The sequence below is a fragment of the Somniosus microcephalus genome, chromosome 11 (assembly GCF_052327205.1).
Source record: "Somniosus microcephalus isolate GS21.2 chromosome 11, FLI_Smic_1.0, whole genome shotgun sequence".
Classification (NCBI taxonomy): domain Eukaryota; kingdom Metazoa; phylum Chordata; class Chondrichthyes; order Squaliformes; family Somniosidae; genus Somniosus; species Somniosus microcephalus.
Genome location: NC_140997.1, coordinates 195,140,474 through 195,155,278, shown reverse-complemented (window position 1 = coordinate 195,155,278; position 14,805 = coordinate 195,140,474). Strand labels below are relative to the sequence as shown.

Below are 14,805 nucleotides of genomic sequence, written 5' to 3'. Positions count from 1 at the left end.
TGTGGGGACGAAGTTCCGTCTTCACACTGAGGACACCCTCCATCGTGTTGTGTGGCACTACCACCGTGCTAAATGGGATAGATTCAGAACAGCAGCAGAATTGTATTCCACCACAATCTGTAACCTCATGGCCTGGCATATCCCTCACTCTATCATTACCATCAAGCCAGGGGACCAACCCTGGTTCAATGAGGAGTGTAGAAGAGCATGCCAGGAGCAGCACCAGGCGTACCTAAAAATGAGGTGCCAACCTGGGGAAGCTGCAACACAGGACTACATGCATGCTAAAAAGCAGAAGCAGCATGCTATAGACAGGGCTAAGCGATCCCACAATCAATGGATCAGATCAAAGCTCTGCAGTACTGCCAAATCCAGTCGTGAATGGTGGTGGACCATTAAACAACTAACGGGAGGAGGAAGCTCCATGAATATCCCCATCCTCAATGATGGTGGAGCCCAGCATGTGAGTGCAAAATAACAAGGCTGAAGCATTTGCAGCCATCTTCATCCAGAAGTGCCGAGTGGATGATCCATAGTGGCCTCCTCCCGAGGTCCCCACCATCACAGAAGCCAGTGTTCAGCCAATTTGATTCACTCCACGTGACATCAAGAAACGGCTCAGCGCACTGGATACAACAAAGGCTATGGGCCCCGACAACATCCCGGCTGTCATGCTGAAGACTTGTGCTCCAGAACTAGCCGCGCCTCTAGCCAAGCTGTTCCAGTACAGCTACAACACTGGCATCTATCCAACAATGTGGAAAACTGCCCGGGTATATCCTGTCCACAAAAAGCAGGACAAATCCAATCTGGTCAATTACCACCACATCAGTCTACTCTCAATCATCAGCAAAGTGATGGAAGGTGTCATCGACAGTGCTATCAAGCGGCACTTACTCACCAATAACCTGCTCACTGATGCCTAGTTTGGGTTCCGCCAAGACCACTCGGCACCTGACCTCATTACAGCCTTGGTCCAAACATGGACAAAAGAGCCGAATTCCATACATACACACGTACGTAAGTATATGTATACACACACGGTCTTCGGCCACCTGAGGAAGGAGAGTGTTTGAAGACCAGGACCTCAAACCCGGCACTAAGCTCATGGTCTACGGAGCAGCAGTGATACCCGCCCTGCTGTATGCCTCAGAAACATGGACCATGTACAGCAGGCACCTCAAAGCACTGGAGAGGTACCACCAACGCTGCCTCCGCATGATCCTGTAAATCCATTGGCAGGATAGGCGCACCAATGTCAGTGTTCTTGCTCAGGCCAACATCCCCAGCATCGAAGCTTTGACCACGCTCGATCAGCTCCGATGGATGGGTCATATTGTCTGCATGCCCGATACGAGTCTCCCAAAACGAGCGCTCTACTCGGAGCTCCGGCACGGCAAAAGAGCCCCAGGTGGGCAGAGGAAACGCTTCAAGGACACCCTCAAAGCCTCCTTGAAAAAGTGTAACATCCCCACCGACACCTGGGAATCCCTGGCCCAAGACCACACAAAATGGAGGAGAAGCATCCAGGAAAATGCCGAACACCTAGCGTCTCTTCGCCGGGAGCAAGAGGAAGCCAAGCGCAGGCAGCGCAAGGAGCACACGCATGTACACACACATGTACTATACACATACACATTTTTAAATGCTTTGTAAAGCATCTTCCATCAGCTAGCATACAAAATTGTTTATCCAATTCACAGCTTAAAAGTTTTCAGACTTCCTACCACTAAAAGCATTACTTGGCATTTTCTCCATTAATAAATGGGCTGTCTCTTGACACAAGTGGAGGGCCACTCTGCCAGTTGTATTGTTTCTACAGCTCCAATCAGAAAGGAGCCAGTAAAAGTGTTCATGAATAAGATATGTGTCAATAGCTAACGGCCGTTTCCAATGACAGTATCCCAATGCTAAAGTTTTTCTTTATGAACTCTATTTTGTTGTGCAGCAGCAGGTCCACTGGGGACCTTCTGGCTACTGTTTTCAGACAGGAGTCAGCAGATTCCAGAGAGAGTGGTACACGTTCCTCCCCTGCTTTTGGGTGCAGGGCATTCCTGAATCAATGCCATGGCAATGACCTGAACCTGCAAATATGAGCAGAAATGCACTTTGGCTGTGCACTGCCAGACTTGCATCAGGTTGAGGAGGGGCAGGGGAGTGGGAGAAACATTGGTGTCCAAATATATGAAGGATTTACAGTATTGTAAACCAACAATTGTGCCACTAGAGAAGAAATCATCTGATTTAATATATGTTGCCAACACTAAATAAATTGATTATATGCATGCAAGCTAAAGTTGACAATTATACAAACTTAGGTTTGTTCAGAAAATGCTCCAGTGTGTCTTCTGCTGTGTCGGCCTCAGCCAAGTGGAGACCTAAGAAAATGAGGCAGGAGGCATGTAGGTGTCATTCCTGCCTCATTATCACTCTTTCAGTGAAATGCCCCAAAGCGCACAGTCTCAGCATAATAGGTCATTGTCCCTTTCGACTGCTTTGCGCCAGTGAATAAGTGTTCCTGGGCCATAAAGCAGTGGCAAATCGACCCCCTGATCTATCTGAAGATAAAATCTTTGTGCCCAAAGAGAAAATGTTAGTGCTGAGGAATAAAACCTTTGGCATCGAGCACTTTTAGGTCAGATATAGCATAGACCTGATGCAGACCAAAACTCCTCCCCTGCTCCAACAATGTATTTTAATTACAGACTCAAAAGTACATTCCTGCAGTATTAATGTGAACCTGCATTCCTCTCTTTTCACCCAAGTATTTACTCTTGTGCTTGTGACATCTGAGAGATTTCCAATTCATGCTGAACTGAACATTTTGTTCTTCAGACCAATATCTACCAGCAACTACATTAAGGCCTCCCAGACGCATTTCATAGACAATCATCACAGTCAGCAGAGATAAGACTTTGATCAAGTCGCCTAGGCTGGATCAGAACCTCGGTGGTAACAACAACAACTTGTATTTATATAGCACCTTTAACATAGTAAAACGTCCCAAGGTGCTTCACAGGAGCGGAATCAAACAAAATTTGACACTGCCACATAAGGGGAAATTAGGGTAGATATTTTAAGGAGCATCTTAAAGGAAGAGAGGTAGAGAGGCGGAGAGGTTTAGGGAGGGAATTCCAGAGCTTAGGGCCTCGGCAGCTGAAGGCACGGCCGCCAATGGTGAAGCGATTAAAATCGGGGATGCACAAGAGGCCAGAATTTGAGGAGTGCAGATATCTCAGAGCATTGCGGGGCTGGAGGAGGTGACAGAGATAGGGAGGGGCGAGGCCATGGAGGGATTTGAAAATAAGGATGAGAATTTTAAAATCAAGGCATTGCTTAACCGTGAACCAAGGTCGCAGAGGTAAATACACTGTGTGCAAACTCATTAAACCATTCAAATCCCTTTATTTGATATTTTTCTCAAATCTTTCATTAAGCAGAGAAGAGTGCAACTTAGTGGGTAACTGAAACATCTGCGACAATGATGTACTACTGAAATATTAATAGAAATAATAATATAAATATATAGATTCACTATTGCGTAATCTGTCAGAAACAAATAAATTATTGCACAGAAGTAGCTGCCAACCGAACAGTGATTGTAGTGTTTGCGATGTTCTGCTGGAAATATTTGGATCAATGTATGCATTTCCTAAGCAATTTGCTCGATACATGCAATTTGCTCGATACATGCACATTAGGTAAAAAGTACCACTATTAAAAGGAAAGGCAAAGAGAGACGGAAATGAGAAGGATAATTGCAGGGAATAAAATTTTAATGACATATACTGGCCACAAAAAGTACCAGTTCCACAGGTAACTAAGATTCAGACAAACAATGGGGGAAACCACTAACCAGTATAGGTCAATTATTAATAAGAGAATGAAAGGATGAAAAGAAACAGTTAAAAGATATTCAATTTTTTTGGCTGTTGTATTAATAACTATTTGATTTGTCAGAGAAAGCAATTTGCCAGCATTGTTCATTACAATAGTTAAAGCAAAAAAAAAAACTAAAATTGCAAGAATTAATTAGATAAAGCAGCAGCTTTTAAAGCCAATACCTGCAACTTTAATTTGAAAAAGAAATTAATTCAGAATCAAGCTTTATGGTAGAATTTTCAGTACAAGAATGAGGGACTTTCTAAAGAAGCGACAAGTCAGTATGCTGAAGTAGCACAATAAGGACTGTGTGAATGCTTAGAATCCAACATCCCTCCATATACTGCAGCAAGAGATTGAAGACAGTCACACCACAATTGAAACGGTTCCTGGTTGATTCAACTATTTAGCCGCAACTTAAAATGTCGCAGTGACAGCCATCTTCACACTTCCAAGATTAGGCAACTGAAAAATGATTTCTCAGCGTTCAGCCTCTGTCCCCAACACCACACACCCCCCACCCCCCGCCCCCCCCCCCCCCCCTGAAATGAGCAGGTGGGAGGGAGTGTTGGCAACAGTGGCTGGGCAGTAAAATATCACATTTCAGTACATTAGCTTGAGAAATGTTGCAATAATGGCTACCCTATGGTGATCATAAGTTTTTTTTAAATTATATATTATATATATATTTCAATTAAATACAACGGGCCCGATTTGCAGGAATGCTCAAGATAAAAGCTACTGTGAAGACTTAAGAGTATACCAAAGGAATTAAAATGCTATTGCACTGCAATCCAGTTTCAAATTATATACATTTCACAAATGACAAATGAACAATGTTTGTATAATGATTTTATTTAGAAGTCAGTACTACACATTAAATAAATGCAGGCGTTATTCAGATTTTTGAAAAACTTTACACTAAATGGACCAGTGAGAGGGATATACAATATAACGCAAGAAAAATGCCAAGCGTTATCTACAGGTCAGATATAAACATTTTAAATTGCACTTGAAGGGTGAAGACACAGCAAAGATACTTGAATTATGGTATTTTTTCCATAGGTGCGGAATATCCATCAGGCTCAAGACGCTGCGTGCGTCAGTGAATTAGGGATATCTTTTACATGCGTGCTTAAGCATCTCCTCTCCCCCATTCAATTTTAGCTCAATTGCTCCACTATTTATACTAACTTTCTCTGACCATGCAAATAATGTTCCATTAAGTGCCAGTGGGTCACACAAAATTAACAGAAGTATTTCATTTCTGCATAATCACTAACAAAAATTGCAATTTGTTTCGGCTATGTAACATGAAGCACCACATCAGAAACTGTACATTATTGTTGATTGTTGGCATGTCACTAAAGCAACTGTTTTCATAACTCAGCAGCCCTGTGAACACCAGTTAGGAAGGTCTACATACCAACTGGAAATAAAATTCCAGTAGCACACCAAAGGTCCAATATTTGACAGGCCATTAGTCAGATCAGGTTCCAAACTATTCTGAAACACACAGTCCAACATGTGGACAAAAGCCACAAAACACCCGAGGTTATTGATGTAGCTTACCTGTGCAGCCAAAAACAGAACAAACAGAGGACATGTCATGGAAAATGTCCAATTCTGCCAGTTTTTTCAGTGTATTAACGATCAAGAATGCACATATGCAGCAGCTATAAATGAACTGTGATGGTCTTTCAAAACAGTCAATGATCACTGGAACCAATGTCACAGGTGAAACTACTGTTTATTCTATGGTCACATTACTACTGTAAAACTTAAAAATATTTCAGTGATTTGAAATACAAACCTATTTTGTTGCATTCAGTATTTTACAAGACATCAGTATTTAATGAAGACTAATCAAAATATGAAAGTTTTTCCATGTTAGAAATTATATTCTTTCAGGCACTTCTGGTTAGTCAATTGTCTGCAGCACTCATTTGTTTTATCCTTCCTTTTATTGATCATACCTGCTTTTGTTAAAGAGAAAATTACTTTGGAAGCATCCATGAAATGTTCTTATGCGCTTTCACCTTGAAGTAAAATTTGGTCCTGCTGGTTTACCAAAACAGTTAACCACAGGGATAGCCAGAGTTTTCATTTGATATAAAATTCTCCACCACCACCACCCCCCCCCCCCCAAAATAAATTGCAACTCCCTGCCCATGCTTCCCAAGAATGCTCCAACATGCTGCACAGAGTACTGAGACACAGATCTGCACAATGATCACTAACATATGAAAAATGATGGACATAGTTTCTTCATGCTGGACTCTTCACATAGCTGAAAAATACCCCTAAAGAGGTAAAATGGAGTATAAAACTAAAGGAAATGGCTTACACCAACGCCAAGAAAAATGGTAATCCAGCAGACTGATATAAATATAGAAGGCAACAAAGGGACGCAAAGGAAATATTAAGAGCTGTAATAACGGAATACAGAAAAAAAACTTGCAAGTAATATAAAGGCTAAAAGTTAGAGTTTTGAGAGTGGCCAAGGGAGATGTGGGCCCATTAAAGGCAGACGCAGGTGACACTGTAATAGACAAGATAATGGTAAATTTCTTAAACAAGTACTTGTTCCCCACTGTGAAAGCAGATACAGAGAATAAAATACCAGTCAGTGATAGAGGGAAACTAAAAATAAATCAAGAGGAGGAACTTATTGGATTCAATATGAGTAACAAAATGGGATTAGAGAAAATAATGGGACTTAAAATAGACAAATCTCCAGAAGCTGGTGGTTTCCACCCTAGAGTATTAAAAGGTGAGGGAAGTGCAGAAAGGTTAGTCTTATCTTTCAAAGGTCTCTTGATTCAGGAATTGTGCCATTAGATTGGAAATTTGCTAATGGCACTCCATTATTTAAGAAAGGTGGGAGAAAAACCAGGTAACTACAGGCCGGCCAGTAACATCAATTGTGGGGAAGCTACTGGAATCTGTCTTTAGGGATAGAGTGACTAGGCACATGAATAAATATGAGCTGATCAGAGAGAGCAAGCATGGCTTTGTTAAGGGTAAGACATGTCCGACAGAGAAGCGATTTCTTCTGGTGCTGGAAATCAAGAACAAGGGGACATAAATGTGAAATTAGAGCTAGGCCACTCAGGAGTGAAATCAGGAAGCACTTTTTTCAGAAGTACTGTAGTCGAAATTTGGAACTCTTTCCCCCAAATGGCTGTGGATGCTCGGACAATCGGAGCTTTCAAGACTGAGATCGATAGATTTTTGTTAGGTAAAGGCCTCAAGGGTTATGAAGCAAAGGTGGGAAAATGGAGTCGAGGTGCAGATCAGCCATGATCTAATTGAATGGCGAAGCAGGCCCGAGGGGCTGAATGGCCTACTCCTGTTCCTAAAAGCCTTTCCCATTACCACCACAGTTAACCACAATCCTCTTTGCCATTAACCTTTCAGCTGCTTTAATAGCAGCCGTAGTTTTTTTTTTTTTATAAACTGTTTGCTTTGTTATGTATTATGTGCCTTTAATTTATTAAAGCGTTTTTGTTTACATCTTATTTCTCTTTGTACATGAAATGATTCCCTACACAGCAAGCTCCTGATTGCAACTATACCGCCAAGGAATATTTAGTGGAAGCCAGGCACTTCTCACAGAGGAAGAGGAATGATACAAAAAAGGTAGGCCAATCACCATGGAGCACTCATTCAATCCTCCTAGTGACTGTTTACACAGTGGTACTGGCTGGCTTTGAGAGTAAACTGATGTGCTCAATGCATGCAGCCTGGTTCATCTGGCCATACACACCAAACTAGCAGATACCCTTAGCAACACAAACAAGGGCGCATCCATTTTGCTGTTGTTATAGAAACAGCAGCAGCAAAGCAGTGGAGGGGAAAAGAGCAGATTAAGACACATTTGGGGGTGGTTGCAGTTGAGGATCATTGGATACAAAATTAAAAGTTATGGTTACACCCCTTATTATCAATTTTGCTGTGCCACAATGAGCAAGTTTTGCTTCAAGATATCAAACATACAGGTGGTTAAATGTATCCTGTGTGTGCAACTGAGTCAAACAGACAAGGAAGGTCCTAGATTTAATCCCTGGTCTGTGGCAAGCCAATTGCTCTCAGCCGGTTCACACCAGGACTTAAAATACCCAGCCTTGAAAAAAATTTTGGCGCATCACCCATTGTCAAGGTTTCTTTTCCCCCCTCCTCCATTGAAGGTAGTAACTTATGCTGGGTTTGGGCTCCACAGGCAATGGCAGTCATCCAGTAATTTGAGCATTCTTCATCCATGAACCTGGTCAATGGCTGCTGGCAGACAATTGAACAATGAGGGTGTCACAGCAGAGCCCAATCCTGTCCTTATGCATGTACATATCCACATACTTTCCAACACAAAATACTAGATAGCAATCAAGGCTGGGAAAATTGGCTGCCTCTTTACCTTTTTAAACTGGAAATATTGCAAACAATTTCTGTGTCCCAATCACTGACCCAGCTGAGATTAACTAAATTTGTACAGGGAGACCCAAGATGAACCCTTGAGCTTTATTTGTCTTCATGGCTCATCATAAAATCATTTTGTGCTTTTACCCACCGAGCCAGCTGGGAAATCTTAACTTGGCACTTTTGAACACACATCTGAAATGGATGGATGTCAGGCAATTCTCCATGAGAGAGGCAGGTAAAAAAAGATCAGTGGCTAAGTTACTTCATGCCACTCTTGCTCACCTTCTATTGGTAGCATAAAATCAAAAATATAAGACAATCCAAACTCAGTGTGTGAAGGGTTCCTATTCAAGTCTGCCACTTTTTTACTGTTGTTTCTTACCCCCTCCGCCTTAATTGCCACAACACCATGTATTATTTCCCCAGGAGGAGGAGATGTAATCTGCTCTTAGGCTTTCATTGGCACCACTTTGTAACCCTTAAGGATTTTTCCTCTTCTAGACAACACATCCCAGTTCAGTTGGTGGTGGGAATAAAAGTTACTCGTACAAATCTACATGGTAGTGTGATTGTACACCACCTGTATTCATCTGCAATTATTTATCAATTTTATGCAGGTAATGTCAGTGGATTTGTCATTTGATAGATTTTTATATGGTTTTGTTTTCATTCAGTGATATTAACTCAGGAGTTGGAAGGTTTCTATGGGCCAGAGTCAGTATCATTAATTGTCCACTGTTGTATATTTCTGCAGTAATTTAAAATAAAACTGGCTGATTTTTTTTCCTTGTAGCATTTGTTTTTTAAAAAACAGAAGGTTCAAGTTACAAGGCAATAGTGAGAACTCACCATTGCAGTTTTCAGGAACAATATGTCAGACTGTGACAGCAGTGCACACAATGTTGCCTTGGTTACGGATCTATGTGGCGCTGTGTGGTAGATTTTATGCAAATGTTTTAAAAAGTGAATTTTGAGCTTATCAAGATTTAGAATAGCAGTGGTGAAATATTGAACATTTTCTACTTTTTGTATCTGCTGGCAGCCAAAGTCAAATAATCCCATATCAGCTAAGTACAAATTAGATATAAGATACAGCTTCCTCTGCTCAGCATGGCACACAGCCTCACTGCACACCAGCATGACTTTCCACCTCCAGCATCCCATAGTTTCTACAAGCTCTGAGCAAGGCTGGCAATTAGCACTAAATTATCGGAAGTTTTGTGTTGTGGATTCATGACTATGAACTAGAATGGGATTGCTCAGACTCATATTTTAGGCCCTTGCAGCCATTAGAAAGAGAGATTTACATTCTACCCAGCTGGAGTAGATTCAAATCCAGATCCCAGTGGTTTAAAAAAAAACTGCATACAATCCCAACAATGCAAATAACTTTAATTCAAGTGTTTTTGGTATCACAGTTTATAAGATATTGCACTAGCAGCATTTCATTACTTGGTTGATGTTGTGAGTCTCACATGCCCACAATGTATAAGGTTTCACAAGTGAAATAGATGCTGTTAGGCAATTACCTCTGGTGTCCCCCAAGGATCTATCCTTGGCCCCCTCCTATTTCTCGTCTGCATGCTGCCCCTCGGTGACATCATCTGAAAACACAGCGTCAGTTTCCACATGTACGCTGACAACATCCGTTTCTACCTCATCACCACCTTTTTCGACCCCTCCACTGTCTCTAAATTGTCAGACTCTAGTTCTAGATGAACAGAAATTTCCTCCTAAATATTGGGAAGCTCAAAGCCATTGTCTTCGGTCCCCACCACAAACTCGGTCCCCTAGCCACTGACTCCATCCCTCTCCCTGATAACTGTCTGAGGCTGAACCAGACTGTTCACAAACTTGGCGTCATATTTGACCCCGAGATGAGCTTCCGACCACATATCCGTGCCATCACTAAGATCGCCTATTTCCACCTCCGGAACATCGCCCGACTCCGCCCCTGCCTCAGCTCATCTGCTGCTGAAACCCTCATCCATCCCTTTGTTACCTCTAGACCTGACTATTCTAATGCATTCCTGGCCAGCCTCCCACGTTCTACCCTCCGTAAACTTGAGGTAATCCAAATTGCTACTGCCCGTGTCCTAACTCGCACCAAGTCCCGTTCACCCATCACCCCTGTGCTCGCTGACCTACATTGGCGCCCGGTTAAGCAATCCCTCAATTTTAAAATTCTCATCCTGGTTTTCAAATCCCTCCATGGCCACGCCCCTCCCTATCTCTCTAATCTCCTCCAGCCCCACAACCCTCAGATATCTGCGCTCCTCTAATTCTGGCCTCTTGAGTATCCCCGATTTTAATCGCTCAACCATTGGTGGCCGTGCCTTCAGCTGCCAAGGCCCTAAGCTCTGGAATTCCCTCCCTAAACCTCTCATTCCTCCTTTAAGACACTCCTTAAAACCTACCTCTTTGACCAAGCATCTGCCCTAATATCTCCTTATGCGGCTCGGTGTCAAATTTTGTCTGATAACGCTCCTGTGAAGCGCCTCGAGACGTTTTACTACATTAAAAAGGCACTATATAAATACAAGTTGTTGTTGCTGCACTAGTAGGCTGTTTAAAAATCGAGAACATAACTTATTTTTAAAACATTACAATTAGAATTATTTGTATGTGACCAATATCAGTGGTTCTCATGAATGATGCAGTATGAACATCTAGGCTCCCAATAACTGCCAGCCATTCTTGTGGCATCACAAGATATTCACATGCCTAAAAATCATGTCAGTGAAACACTGTCGAATAAAAATAGAATCTTACATACTTGTAAATATTTTCGCAGCAAAGTGGTAAACGGCGGCTATTTCATAAACGAGAAAGATTGACATATTTGCTTTGACACCCCATAAACCTAAAGGCACAGTTAAAAAAAACACGAAGCGCCTCTGATCGATTAAACGATATGGAAATGACAGTCCATAAATGCTACCAACAAAAGTCTTCAATGGGTTAACACCAATATTGTCTGGACTGCCTTTTTTTTTTAAAAAGAGAGGGCTCACCCAAAAACCGAGATTGCAGCCAAACTTGACATCGGCCAACCCATCCGATTGGTCAAAATAACCTAGATCTCTAATTTTTAACTTGCTGGATGGTCTGTGAAACGTCAATCAAAATAAACCCCACCATCCTCACAACCAGGCTAGGTAGAGGCAGCAGATTCCGCGGACCCATCAAACACCATGCTAGATGGAGAGGGCTGTGCCCAGGAAACCGCCTAGAAATCAATACCTTCATTAAACCTTAGTTACTTTTAAGGAAATGTGATTTTCACCCCCCCAAAAAAAACACTCGAAAGATACAGTAATGACGATCTCAAATACATTAAAAAGCACCGGAATGTCCAAACATTTATTCTGGCAATGGGCGTTTGCTCTACTCATTTTGGTTTAGCGATGCACAATATCGCTAATATAAATGGCATTTTGAGGCCTTCTGTTGAAGAAAAATACGCACTTAACGTTGATTAATTTGTATTTAATACACTAGCAAAATATCACGTTCCCGTTGCCTTGATTTACAAAAGATGTTTCGCCTTCCCTTGAAGCTGCAATAATTAACGCCAGTCGCTCACCTCCAATCATTGCATCTGTCTCCTCACACTACAAGCCAAATTAAAAATGTAAAAAAAATCCCAGCTATGTGACACCAGGACTCTGCTGCTGCTTAAACAGAGACTCGGCAAGAGCCGCATTGAACCCCTATGCGGTCAACCCCTTAAGGGGGAGGGGGTGAAACGAGCACAAAATAAGAACCGGTTCCTCAGAGAAAATTTTTACCTCGGGAATCCCTCCTCAGTCCTTCACCATTCAGCTTATCCCAGCCAGGCTTGACTTAACATTCCCAGCATTCCCAGCATTCTACACCTTCTCTACAATTGGCTGGAACCTCACTATCCAGCTCGGAAATTTAAAGAGACAGTCACATTTCGATTTCAACACTTGGCTTCTGACCTCGTTTTTTTAACATTATTTTTTACTATAACTATTCACTTATTATGTTACTAACTGTATTCGTGATTTTTTTTGTGGCTATAGTTCGGATTCAGAACAAAATAGCAGTAAAATTTGACAATACACAGCAAATACGCGACTGTCTTTTTTTTAAATCGCATGTTGCCTTCACAAGCTGCAGTCGCCTTTTATTCTCCCTGGGTGAAGTTTTGACACAGTTAGAGGGCGTGGGCTGGCATTATGAAATAGAGCGAGAGCTGCTGTGTTACATTCCGCCCTAACATATATATACACTGTATATGAAAACAATAATTAAGAAGAAAAAATCTTTAGTTACCCAATTTTTGTCACCCTATGATTTTTAGCACCCACCTATTCCCCCTCCCCAAAGCATTATTACACTCTGCCCTAATGTATATTTGCGCCGTAAAAAGCAAAAACCAACGAAAAAAATCCTCGTCCAGTCGATTTTTGTGCCCTTCTGTATTTTTAGCACCCAGCACTGTGGTAAAGGAGGATAGTGAGGGGGGTGGAGTGGCTACTTTTCCTAAGTATGTCCATGGCAGGATGACTGAAGCAAAATAGATCAAGGATAATTTAATGGATCAGAGAAGCAGGGTACCTAGCTGCTTCTCCTTTGTAGTGATTTATTTTTTTGATCATATGGATATCTGACACACATGAAATGCCAGGCGTAAGATTTTCAAAATCAAGCTACTGAGAAATCCACATAGGTAAATATGAGTGTCCACTTGGCAGTACACTTATTTTGATCATTTTGCTATTTTGATCCTCTAATTTTTCCCCATCCTATTCCTTTTTTCAAATTGGTGACATGCTGGCATACAGTTCCAAAGGCGCAGGTAGCACAGTAGTAATATCATCTGGGTTAGTAATCCAGAAGCCTGGACTAATGATCCAGCGACGTGAGTTCAAATCTCACCCCGGCCGCTGAGGAATTTAAATTCAGTTAATTAAATAAATCTGTAATAATTACTAGACATCCATGTGATCAGTAATAGTAACCATGAAACTATCAGATTGTTGTTAAAAACCCATCGGATTCACGAATGTCCTTTAGGAAAGAAAATCTGCCGGTCTGGCCTGAATGTGACTCCAGACCCACAGCAATGTGGTTGACGCTTAATTTGCCCTCTGAAATGGCCCAGCAAGCCACTCCGTTGTAACAAACTGCTACATAATAAAAATGAAACCGGCCGGACCACCCGGCATCGACCTTGACACTGGCAACAGCACACCCAGCCCAGTCAACCCTGCAATATCCCCCTCACTAACATCTGGGGACATATGTGAAAATTGGGAGTGCTGTCACACAGATTAGTCAAGCAACAGCCTGACATCATCATACTCACAGAATCATACCTTTCAGCCCATGTCCCAAACTCCTCCATCACCATCGCTCGTTATGTCCTGTCCCACCGGCACAGTGGTATACAGCCAAGAAGGAGTCAACATTGATTCCGGACCCCATGAAGTCTCATGGCTTCAGTTCAAGCATGGGCAAAGAAACCTCCTGTTGATCACCACCTACCGTGCACCCTCAGCTGAAGAATCAGTACTCCGCAATGTTGAATAGCACTTGGAAGAAGCACTGAGAGTAGCAAGGGCACAGAATGTACTCTGGGTGGGGGGGCTTCCATGTCCATCACCAAGAGTGGCTCGGTAGCACCACTACTGACCGAGCTGGCTGAGTCCAAAAGGATATAGCTGCTAGTCTGGGCCTGCGACAGGTGGTGAGTGAACCAACACAAGGGAAAAACCTACTTGTCTTTATCAATCTACCTGTTGTAGATGCATCTGTCCATGACAGTATTGGTAGCAGTGACCACCGCACAGTCATTGTGGAGACGAAGTCCTGTCTTCATACTGAGGACACCCTTCATCATGTTGTGTGGCACTACCACTGTGCTAAATGGGATAGATTCAGAACAGATCTAGCAGCTCAAAACTGGGCATCCATGCGGCGCTGTGGGCCATCAGCAGCAGCAGAATTGTATTCCACCACAATCTGTAACCTCATGGCCTGGTATATCCCTCACTCTACCATTACCATCAAGCCAGGGGACCAACCCTGGTTCAATAAGGAGTGTAGAAGGGCATGTCAGGAGCAGCATCAGGCGTACCTAAAAATGCAGTGCCAACCTGGGGAAGCTGCAACACAGGACTACATGCATGCTAAAAAGCGGAAGCAGCATTCTATAGACAGAACTAAGCGATCCCACAATCAACAGATCAGATCAAAGCCCTGCCACAGCCAGTCGTGAATGGTGGTGGACCATTAAACAACTAACGGGAGGAGGAGGCTCCATGAACATCCCCATCCTCAATGATGGTGGAGCCCAGCACGTGAATGCAAAAGACAAGGCTGAAGCATTTGCAACCATCTTCAGCCAGAAGTGCCGAGTGGATGATCCATGTTGGCCTACTCCCGAGGTCCCCATCATCACAGAAACCAGTCTTCAGCCAATTTGATTCACTCCACATGATATCAAGAAATGGATGAGCGCACTGGATACAG

General features: G+C 42.6%; 1 protein-coding gene across 6 annotated transcripts in view; it reads right to left on the bottom strand.

The window, feature by feature from the left end:
* The window catches only part of LOC147111092 (ERC protein 2), an 885,067-nt gene extending 872,887 nt beyond the window's left edge, over nucleotides 1-12,180 (bottom strand). For 5 of the 6 annotated variants that reach the window (XM_086001631.1, XM_086001634.1, XM_086001633.1 and 2 more), the window contains exon 1: nucleotides 12,093-12,180. The gene's annotated coding sequence lies outside the window, so the exon portion shown is untranslated. The other variant, XM_086001632.1, reaches the window with a different exon arrangement.
* Between the last annotated feature and the right edge of the window lie 2,625 nt (nucleotides 12,181-14,805).